Source organism: Pungitius pungitius, chromosome 21, assembly GCF_949316345.1.
Source record: "Pungitius pungitius chromosome 21, fPunPun2.1, whole genome shotgun sequence".
Lineage (NCBI taxonomy): Eukaryota > Metazoa > Chordata > Actinopteri > Perciformes > Gasterosteidae > Pungitius > Pungitius pungitius.
Genome location: NC_084920.1, coordinates 3,559,666 through 3,570,253, shown reverse-complemented (window position 1 = coordinate 3,570,253; position 10,588 = coordinate 3,559,666). Strand labels below are relative to the sequence as shown.

General features: G+C 44.3%; 1 long non-coding RNA gene across 1 annotated transcript; it reads left to right on the top strand.

Moving 5' to 3' along the window:
- Nucleotides 1-794: 794 nt before the first annotated feature.
- Nucleotides 795-2,251, top strand: LOC134107868 (uncharacterized). The gene is made up of 2 exons (XR_009942842.1): nt 795-918; nt 1,972-2,251. It is a non-coding gene; the product is annotated as an uncharacterized LOC134107868 (long non-coding RNA).
- Nucleotides 2,252-10,588: the final 8,337 nt, after the last annotated feature.

The window sequence follows — 10,588 nt, the reverse complement described above, 5'->3', positions numbered from 1 at the left end:
TTTTCAGTAGTGTGTGTGAGAGCATTCCAGTAGTGTGTGTGAGAGTGTTCCAGTAGTGTGTGTGTGAGAGTGTTCCAGTAGTGTGTGTGTGAGAGTGTTCCAGTAGTGTGTGTGTGAGAGTGTTCCAGTAGTGTGTGTGTGTGAGAGTGTTCCAGTAGTGTGTGTGAGAGCGTTCCAGTAGTGTGTGTGAGAGCGTTCCAGTAGTGTGTGAGAGCGTTCCAGTAGTGTGTGTGAGAGCGTTCCAGTAGTGTGTGTGAGATAGAAGTGTGCTGTATCTGTACCTATTGGTAAGCTCTGTGGTTACGATGTAGGAAAGACCTTTGCCTTAGCCAAAGAGGGCACTGGCAGAATACAAACTAGGTGCAAAGAACTGCAAACCCGAGCTTTAATACAAATCATAATCCAAAATCTTTCCAAAATCCAAAGGTTTTTTATGAAAGCAATACGGATTTTTTCAATTGTTATTTTGGAACGACGACTAAACAAGTCATGTTTCTCATATAAATTCATGCCTCTTTGGATTTTCTCTTAATCACATCTGACAGCAGGTTCATGGTTGCTATGGTAACCCTGGCTCAGCTTGGCTCATTATATAGCTCTTATACTTGAACATTAACAGAAACAAAACATGAGAGACGGATCTATGTCATGGAAGATTGATTAACAGATATGTTTTCTCGGTTAAGAAGGCGCACCGAGTCATCTTCTATCATCTATGGGCGGGAAACGTACTTTAGCACCGAGTGCCGCCCTCCGAGGAGTGGCTATTGATTAAAACACCTGAGCCCTAAAAGCCCCGTCCAGTCATAGCCCTCTCTGCCGTTCTTGCTTGTCGTGAAGTTTTGTCAGTAAATTATTTTTGGATGGCTCAAGAAATCAAACCGGTCTTTGTCCTTTGGCTGGTTGTGGCCTGTCTAGGTGAGTTGGCCTGTTTTCTTTAATATTTACTCTAAATCCTAAATATTCTCTACCTAAAATAGAGATACTTGCATGTCACAGACTCTGTTTAAATATGTTTTACTAGATAAGTCAATAAAAGAGAAGAGAAGATCAAACAAAAGTAGGGCAGATTTATTGTATAGTTTATTAAATCAAAACGATTGGTACTCGCAAGTGAAAAATGGAAAGTGATAATGCAGACCGAGGGCTGAGCATCGGTCCCTGTAACCAGTGTATCTATTCTATCGACTCTATGGTGGTTTCATATTTAATGTCTTTTATCTCACTTTTGTCTCAATTTTAATTTTAAAGATTCTTAATTTTTAACTACTTTGATAACAATAGAACCGCAATGCACAGCCTTCAACACACTGAATGGCTGCACCTTAAAGCTATAATTCTCTTTGATATGATTAGTCCTTTTCAAAAAATAATGTCTGTAAACCTAGTAATAAACTAATAAAGGTGATGATCTAAGAGTTGCATAATAATGAATTAATATCGGTCTTTTAAATAGATACCCCTTCAAATCTTTAGAATGATTAATTATATAATCCTCATTCCCAAACCTAATACGGCCAATAAGAGCATTTAATAAAAGCCAGAGTAGGGCAGCTCATGACTTGACATCCAAGGGAAAAAGACTTGGCCATCAGGAGTTGTAGGCGTTAAGACATGAGGGTACTTCTGGTAAAAAATGGCTTAAAAATCAGTCCTATTGAGACAATTTTAAGCATCATGGACCTATAATTCATGCATCTGTTTGGAAATATGTACATCTTTCCATCTCGGCATATCATTTCATGAAGGTACACTAGATTTACATTATTTTAATGAAGAATTTAAAACGTCATTCTCTGTCTCTAGAATTAGGAATCCTAATCTTTCCCTATGGTAACTCATACCATCTGAAAAATGGCGAGATCTATTAAATAAATTGTTTTGCACAGTTTTTCTTTGTCTTTAGTGGTTGAAAACTTTTTCAGCTTATTGTAATAAACTAACTGCTGCATTTGTGCCCATCCCCAACAGCAGCTCAGAGTGGCAGAACTGTTGCAGAGACTAACACAGGAGACAAAGAAACATCAACTGCACCTAAAGAACCTGTAACAAAAGAAGCGGCGACTGCAACTGTAGAATATACAAAGACAGGTGCGGCGACTACAACTGTAGAACATGTAACAACAGGTGCAGCGACTACAACTGTAGAATATACAACGACAGGGGCATTGACAACAACTGTAGAATATACAACCACAGATGCAGCAACTACAACTCTAGAATCTACAACAACAGGTGTGGCGACTACAACCCTAGAACCTTCAACCACAGATGCAGCAACTACAACTGTAGAATCTACAACAACAGGTGTTGCGACTACAACCATAGAACCTTCAACCACCGATGCAGCAACTACAACCGTAGAATATACAACTACAGGTGCAGCGACTACAACTGTAGTACCTACAACGACAGGGGCATTGACAACAACTGTAGAATATACAACCACAGATGCAGCAACTACAACTGTAGAATCTACAACAACAGGTGTGGCGACTACAACCCTGGAACCTTCAGCAACAGGTGCAGCGACTACAACTGTAGAACCTACAACGACAGGGGCATTGACAACAACTGTAGAATATACAACCACAGATGCAGCAACTACAACTGTAGAATCTACAACAACAGGTGTGGCGACTACAACCCTAGAACCTTCAACCACAGATGCAGCAACTACAACTGTAGAATCTACAACAACAGGTGTGGCGACTACAACCCTAGAACCTTCAACAAGTGCAGCAACTACAACAACAGGTGTGGCAACTACAACCCTGGAACCTTCAGCAACAGGTGCAGCGACTACAACTGTAGAACCAACAACGACAGGGGCATTGACAACAACTGTAGAATATACAACTACAGATGCAGCGACTACAACTGTAGAACCTACAACGACAGGGGCATTGACAACAACTGTAGAATATACAACCACAGATGCAGCAACTACAACTGTAGAATCTACAACAACAGGTGTGGCGACTACAACCCTGGAACCTTCAGCAACAGGTGCAGCGACTACAACTGTAGAACCTACAACGACAGGGGCATTGACAACAACTGTAGAATATACAACCACAGATGCAGCAACTACAACTGTAGAATCTACAACAACAGGTGTGGCGACTACAACCCTAGAACCTTCAACCACAGATGCAGCAACTACAACTGTAGAATCTACAACAACAGGTGTTGCGACTACAACCATAGAACCTTCAACCACCGATGCAGCAACTACAACTGTAGAACCTACAACGACAGGGGCATTGACAACAACTGTAGAATATACAACCACAGATGCAGCAACTACAACTGTAGAATCTACAACAACAGGTGTGGCGACTACAACCCTAGAACCTTCAACCACAGATGCAGCAACTACAACTGTAGAATCTACAACAACAGGTGTTGCGACTACAACCCTAGAACCTTCAACCACCGATGCAGCGACTACAACTGTAGAACCTACAACGACAGGGGCATTGACAACAACTGTAGAATATACAACCACAGATGCAGCAACTACAACTGTAGAATCTACAACAACAGGTGTGGCGACTACAACCCTTGAACCTTCAACCACAGATGCAGCAACTACAACTGTAGAATCTACAACAACAGGTGTGGCGACTACAACCCTAGAACCTTCAACCACAGATGCAGCAACTACAACTGTAGAATCTACAACAACAGGTGTGGCGACTACAACCCTAGAACCTTCAACAGGTGCAGCGACTACAACTGTAGAACCTACAACGACAGGGGCATTGACAACAACTGTAGAATATACAACCACAGATGCAGCAACTACAACTGTAGAATCTACAACAACAGGTGTGGCGACTACAACCCTAGAACCTTCAACAACAGGTGTGGCGACTACAACCCTAGAACCTTCAACCACAGATGCAGCAACTACAACTGTAGAATCTACAACAACGGGTGTGGCGACTACAACCCTAGAACCTTCAACAACAGGTGCAGCGACTACAACTGTAGAACCTACAACGACAGGGGCATTGACAACAACTGTGGAATATACAACTACAGATGCAGCGACTACAACTGTAGAACCTACAACGACAGGGGCATTGACAACTGTAGAATATACAACCACAGATGCAGCAACTACAACTGTAAAATCTACAACAACAGGTGTGGCGACTACAACCCTAGAACCTTCAACAACAAGTGCAGCAACTACAACTGTAGAATCTACAACAACAGGTGTGGCAACTACAACCCTGGAACCTTCAGCAACAGGTGCAGCGACTACAACTGTAGAACCTACAACGACAGGGGCATTGACAACAACTGTAGAATATACAACCACAGATGCAGCAACTACAACTGTAGAATCTACAACAACAGGTGTGGCGACTACAACCCTAGAACCTTCAACAACAGGTGTGGCGACTACAACCCTAGAACCTTCAACCACAGATGCAGCAACTACAACTGCAGAATCTACAACAACGGGTGTGGCGACTACAACCCTAGAACCTTCAACAACAAGTGCAGCAACTACAACTGTAGAATCTACAACAACAGGTGTGGCAACTACAACCCTGGAACCTTCAGCAACAGGTGCAGCGACTACAACTGTAGAACCTACAACGACAGGGGCATTGACAACAACTGTAGAATATACAACCACAGATGCAGCAACTACAACTGTAGAATCTACAACAACAGGTGTGGCGACTACAACCCTGGAACCTTCTGCAACAGGTGCAGCGACTACAACTGTAGAACCTACAACGACAGGGGCATTGACAACAACTGTAGAATATACAACCACAGATGCAGCAACTACAACTGTAGAATCTACAACAACAGGTGTGGCGACTACAACCCTAGAACCTTCAACAACAGGTGTGGCGACTACAACCCTAGAACCTTCAACCACAGATGCAGCAACTACAACTGCAGAATCTACAACAACGGGTGTGGCGACTACAACCCTAGAACCTTCAACAACAAGTGCAGCAACTACAACTGTAGAATCTACAACAACAGGTGTGGCAACTACAACCCTGGAACCTTCAGCAACAGGTGCAGCGACTACAACTGTAGAACCTACAACGACAGGGGCATTGACAACAACTGTAGAATATACAACCACAGATGCAGCAACTACAACTGTAGAATCTACAACAACAGGTGTGGCGACTACAACCCTGGAACCTTCAGCAACAGGTGCAGCGACTACAACTGTAGAACCTACAACGACACGGGCATTGACAACAACTGTAGAATATACAACCACAGATGCAGCAACTACAACTGTAGAATCTACAACAACAGGTGTGGCGACTACAACCCTAGAACCTTCAACAACAAGTGCAGCAACTACAACAACAGGTGTGGCAACTACAACCCTGGAACCTTCAGCAACAGGTGCAGCGACTACAACTGTAGAACCAACAACGACAGGGGAATTGACAACAACTGTAGAATATACAACTACAGATGCAGCGACTACAACTGTAGAACCTACAACGACAGGGGCATTGACAACAACTGTAGAATATACAACCACAGATGCAGCAACTACAACTGTAGAATCTACAACAACAGGTGTGGCAACTACAACCCTGGAACCTTCAACAACAGGTGCAGCGACTACAACTGTAGAACCTACAACGACAGGGGCATTGACAACAACCCTAGAACCTTCAACCACCGATGCAGCAACTACAACTGTAGAATCTACAACAACTGGTGTGGCGACTACAACCCTAGAACCTTCAACAACAGATGCAGCAACTACAACTGTAGAACCTACAACAACAGGTGTTGCGACTACAACCATAGAACCTTCAACCTCTGATGCAGCAACTACAACTGTAGAACCTACAACGACAGGGGCATTGACAACAACTGTAGAATATACAACCACAGATGCAGCAACTACAACTGTAGAATCTACAACAACAGGTGTGGCAACTACAACCCTGGAACCTTCAACAACAGGTGCAGCGACTACAACTGTAGAACCAACAACGACAGGGGAATTGACAACAACTGTAGAATATACAACTACAGATGCAGCGACTACAACTGTAGAACCTACAACGACAGGGGCATTGACAACAACTGTAGAATATACAACCACAGATGCAGCAACTACAACTGTAGAATCTACAACAACAGGTGTGGCAACTACAACCCTGGAACCTTCAACAACAGGTGCAGCGACTACAACTGTAGAACCTACAACGACAGGGGCATTGACAACAACCCTAGAACCTTCAACCACCGATGCAGCAACTACAACTGTAGAATCTACAACAACTGGTGTGGCGACTACAACCCTAGAACCTTCAACAACAGATGCAGCAACTACAACTGTAGAACCTACAACAACAGGTGTTGCGACTACAACCATAGAACCTTCAACCTCTGATGCAGCAACTACAACTGTAGAACCTACAACGACAGGGGCATTGACAACAACTGTAGAATATACAACCACAGATGCAGCAACTACAACTGTAGAATCTACAACAACAGGTGTGGCAACTACAACCCTGGAACCTTCAACAACAGGTGCAGCGACTACAACTGTAGAACCTACAACGACAGGGGCATTGACAACAACCCTAGAACCTTCAACCACCGATGCAGCAACTACAACTGTAGAATCTACAACAACTGGTGTGGCGACTACAACCCTAGAACCTTCAACAACAGATGCAGCAACTACAACTGTAGAACCTACAACAACAGGTGTGGCGACTACAACCCTAGAACCTTCAACCACAGATGCAGCAACTACAACTGTAGAATCTACAACAACAGGTGTTGCGACTACAACCATAGAACCTTCAACCACCGATGCAGCAACTACAACTGTAGAACCTACAACGACAGGGGCATTGACAACAACTGTAGAATATACAACCACAGATGCAGCAACTACAACTGTAGAATCTACAACAACAGGTGTGGCGACTACAACCCTAGAACCTTCAACAACAAGTGCAGCAACTACAACTGTAGAATCTACAACAACAGGTGTGGCAACTACAACCCTGGAACCTTCAGCAACAGGTGTAGCGACTACAACTGTAGAACATACAACGACAGGGGCATTGACAACAACTGTAGAATATACAACCACAGATGCAGCAACTACAACTGTAGAATCTACAACAACTGGTGTGGCGACTACAACCCTGGAACCTTCAGCAACAGGTGCAGCGACTACAACTGTAGAACCTACAACGACGGGGGCATTGACAACAACTGTAGAATATACAACCACAGATGCAGCAACTACAACTGTAGAATCTACAACAACAGGTGTGGCGACTACAACCCTAGAACCTTCAACAACAAGTGCAGCAACTACAACTGTAGAATCTACAACAACAGGTGTGGCAACTACAACCCTGGAACCTTCAGCAACAGGTGTAGCGACTACAACTGTAGAACATACAACGACAGGGGCATTGACAACAACTGTAGAATATACAACCACAGATGCAGCAACTACAACTGTAGAATCTACAACAACTGGTGTGGCGACTACAACCCTAGAACCTTCAGCAACAGGTGCAGCGACTACAACTGTAGAACCTACAACGACAGGGGCATTGACAACAACTGTGGAATATACAACTACAGATGCAGCGACTACAACTGTAGAACCTACAACGACAGGGGCATTGACAACTGTAGAATATACAACCACAGATGCAGCAACTACAACTGTAGAATCTACAACAACAGGTGTGGCGACTACAACCCTAGAACCTTCAACAACAAGTGCAGCAACTACAACTGTAGAATCTACAACAACAGGTGTGGCGACTACAACCCTGGAACCTTCAGCAACAGGTGCAGCGACTACAACTGTAGAACCTACAACGACACGGGCATTGACAACAACTGTAGAATATACAACCACAGATGCAGCAACTACAACTGTAGAATCCACAACAACAGGTGTTGCGACTACAACCATAGAACCTTCAACCACCGATGCAGCAACTACAACTGTAGAATCTACAACAACAGGTGTGGCGACTACAACCCTGGAACCTTCAGCAACAGGTGCAGCGACTACAACTGTAGAACCTACAACGACAGGGGCATTGACAACAACTGTAGAATATACAACCACAGATGCAGCAACTACAACTGTAGAATCTACAACAACTGCTGTGGCGACTACAACCCTGGAACCTTCAGCAACAGGTGCAGCGACTACAACTGTAGAACCTACAACGACAGGTGTGGCGACTACAACCCTAGAACCTTCAACAACAGGTGTGGCGACTACAACCCTAGAACCTTCAACCACAGATGCAGCAACTACAACTGTAGAATCTACAACAACGGGTGTGGCGACTACAACCCTAGAACCTTCAACAACAAGTGCAGCAACTACAACTGTAGAATCTACAACAACAGGTGTGGCAACTACAACCATAGAACCTTCAACCACCGATGCAGCAACTACAACTGTAGAACCTACAACGACAGGGGCATTGACAACAACTGTAGAATATACAACCACAGATGCAGCAACTACAACTGTAGAATCTACAACAACAGGTGTGGCGACTACAACCCTGGAACCTTCAGCAACAGGTGCAGCGACTACAACTGTAGAACCTACAACGACGGGGGCATTGACAACAACTGTAGAATATACAACCACAGATGCAGCAACTACAACTGTAGAATCTACAACAACAGGTGTGGCGACTACAACCCTAGAACCTTCAACAACAAGTGCAGCAACTACAACTGTAGAATCTACAACAACAGGTGTGGCAACTACAACCCTGGAACCTTCAGCAACAGGTGCAGCGACTACAACTGTAGAACCTACAACGACAGGGGCATTGACAACAACTGTAGAATATACAACCACAGATGCAGCAACTACAACTGTAGATTCTACAACAACTGGTGTGGCGACTACAACCCTGGAACCTTCAGCAACAGGTGCAGCGACTACAACTGTAGAACCTACAACGACAGGTGTGGCGACTACAACCCTAGAACCTTCAACAACAGGTGTGGCGACTACAACCCTAGAACCTTCAACCACAGATGCAGCAACTACAACTGTAGAATCTACAACAACGGGTGTGGCGACTACAACCCTAGAACCTTCAACAACAAGTGCAGCAACTACAACTGTAGAATCTACAACAACAGGTGTGGCAACTACAACCATAGAACCTTCAACCACCGATGCAGCAACTACAACTGTAGAACCTACAACGACAGGGGCATTGACAACAACTGTAGAATATACAACCACAGATGCAGCAACTACAACTGTAGAATCTACAACAACAGGTGTGGCGACTACAACCCTGGAACCTTCAGCAACAGGTGCAGCGACTACAACTGTAGAACCTACAACGACGGGGGCATTGACAACAACTGTAGAATATACAACCACAGATGCAGCAACTACAACTGTAGAATCTACAACAACAGGTGTGGCGACTACAACCCTAGAACCTTCAACAACAAGTGCAGCAACTACAACTGTAGAATCTACAACAACAGGTGTGGCGACTACAACCCTGGAACCTTCAGCAACAGGTGCAGCGACTACAACTGTAGAACCTACAACGACGGGGGCATTGACAACAACTGTAGAATATACAACCACAGATGCAGCAACTACAACTGTAGAATCTACAACAACAGGTGTGGCGACTACAACCCTAGAACCTTCAGCAACAGGTGCAGCGACTACAACTGTAGAACCTACAACGACAGGTGTGGCGACTACAACCCTAGAACCTTCAACCACAGATGCAGCAACTACAACTGTAGAATCTACAACAACAGGTGTGGCGACTACAACCCTAGAACCTTCAACCACAGATGCAGCAACTACAACTGTAGAATCTACAACAACGGGTCTGGCAACTACAACCCTGGAACCTTCAGCAACAGGTGCAGCGACTACAACTGTAGAACCTACAACGACAGGGGCATTGACAACAACTGTGGAATATACAACTACAGATGCAGCGACTACAACTGTAGAACCTACAACGACAGGGGCATTGACAACTGTAGAATATACAACCACAGATGCAGCAACTACAACTGTAGAATCTACAACAACAGGTGTGGCGACTACAACCCTAGAACCTTCAACAACAAGTGCAGCAACTACAACTGTAGAATCTACAACAACAGGTGTTGCGACTACAACCATAGAACCTTCAACCACCGATGCAGCAACTACAACTGTAGAACCTACAACGACAGGGGCATTGACAACAACTGTAGAATATACAACCACAGATGCAGCAACTACAACTGTAGAATCTACAACAACAGGTGTGGCGACTACAACCCTGGAACCTTCAGCAACAGGTGCAGCGACTACAACTATAGAACCTACAACGACGGGGGCATTGACAACAACTGTAGAATATACAACCACAGATGCAGCAACTACAACTGTAGAATCTACAACAACAGGTGTGGCGACTACAACCCTAGAACCTTCAACAACAAGTGCAGCAACTACAACTGTAGAATCTACAACAACAGGTGTGGCGACTACAACCCTGGAACCTTCAACAACAAGTGCAGCAAC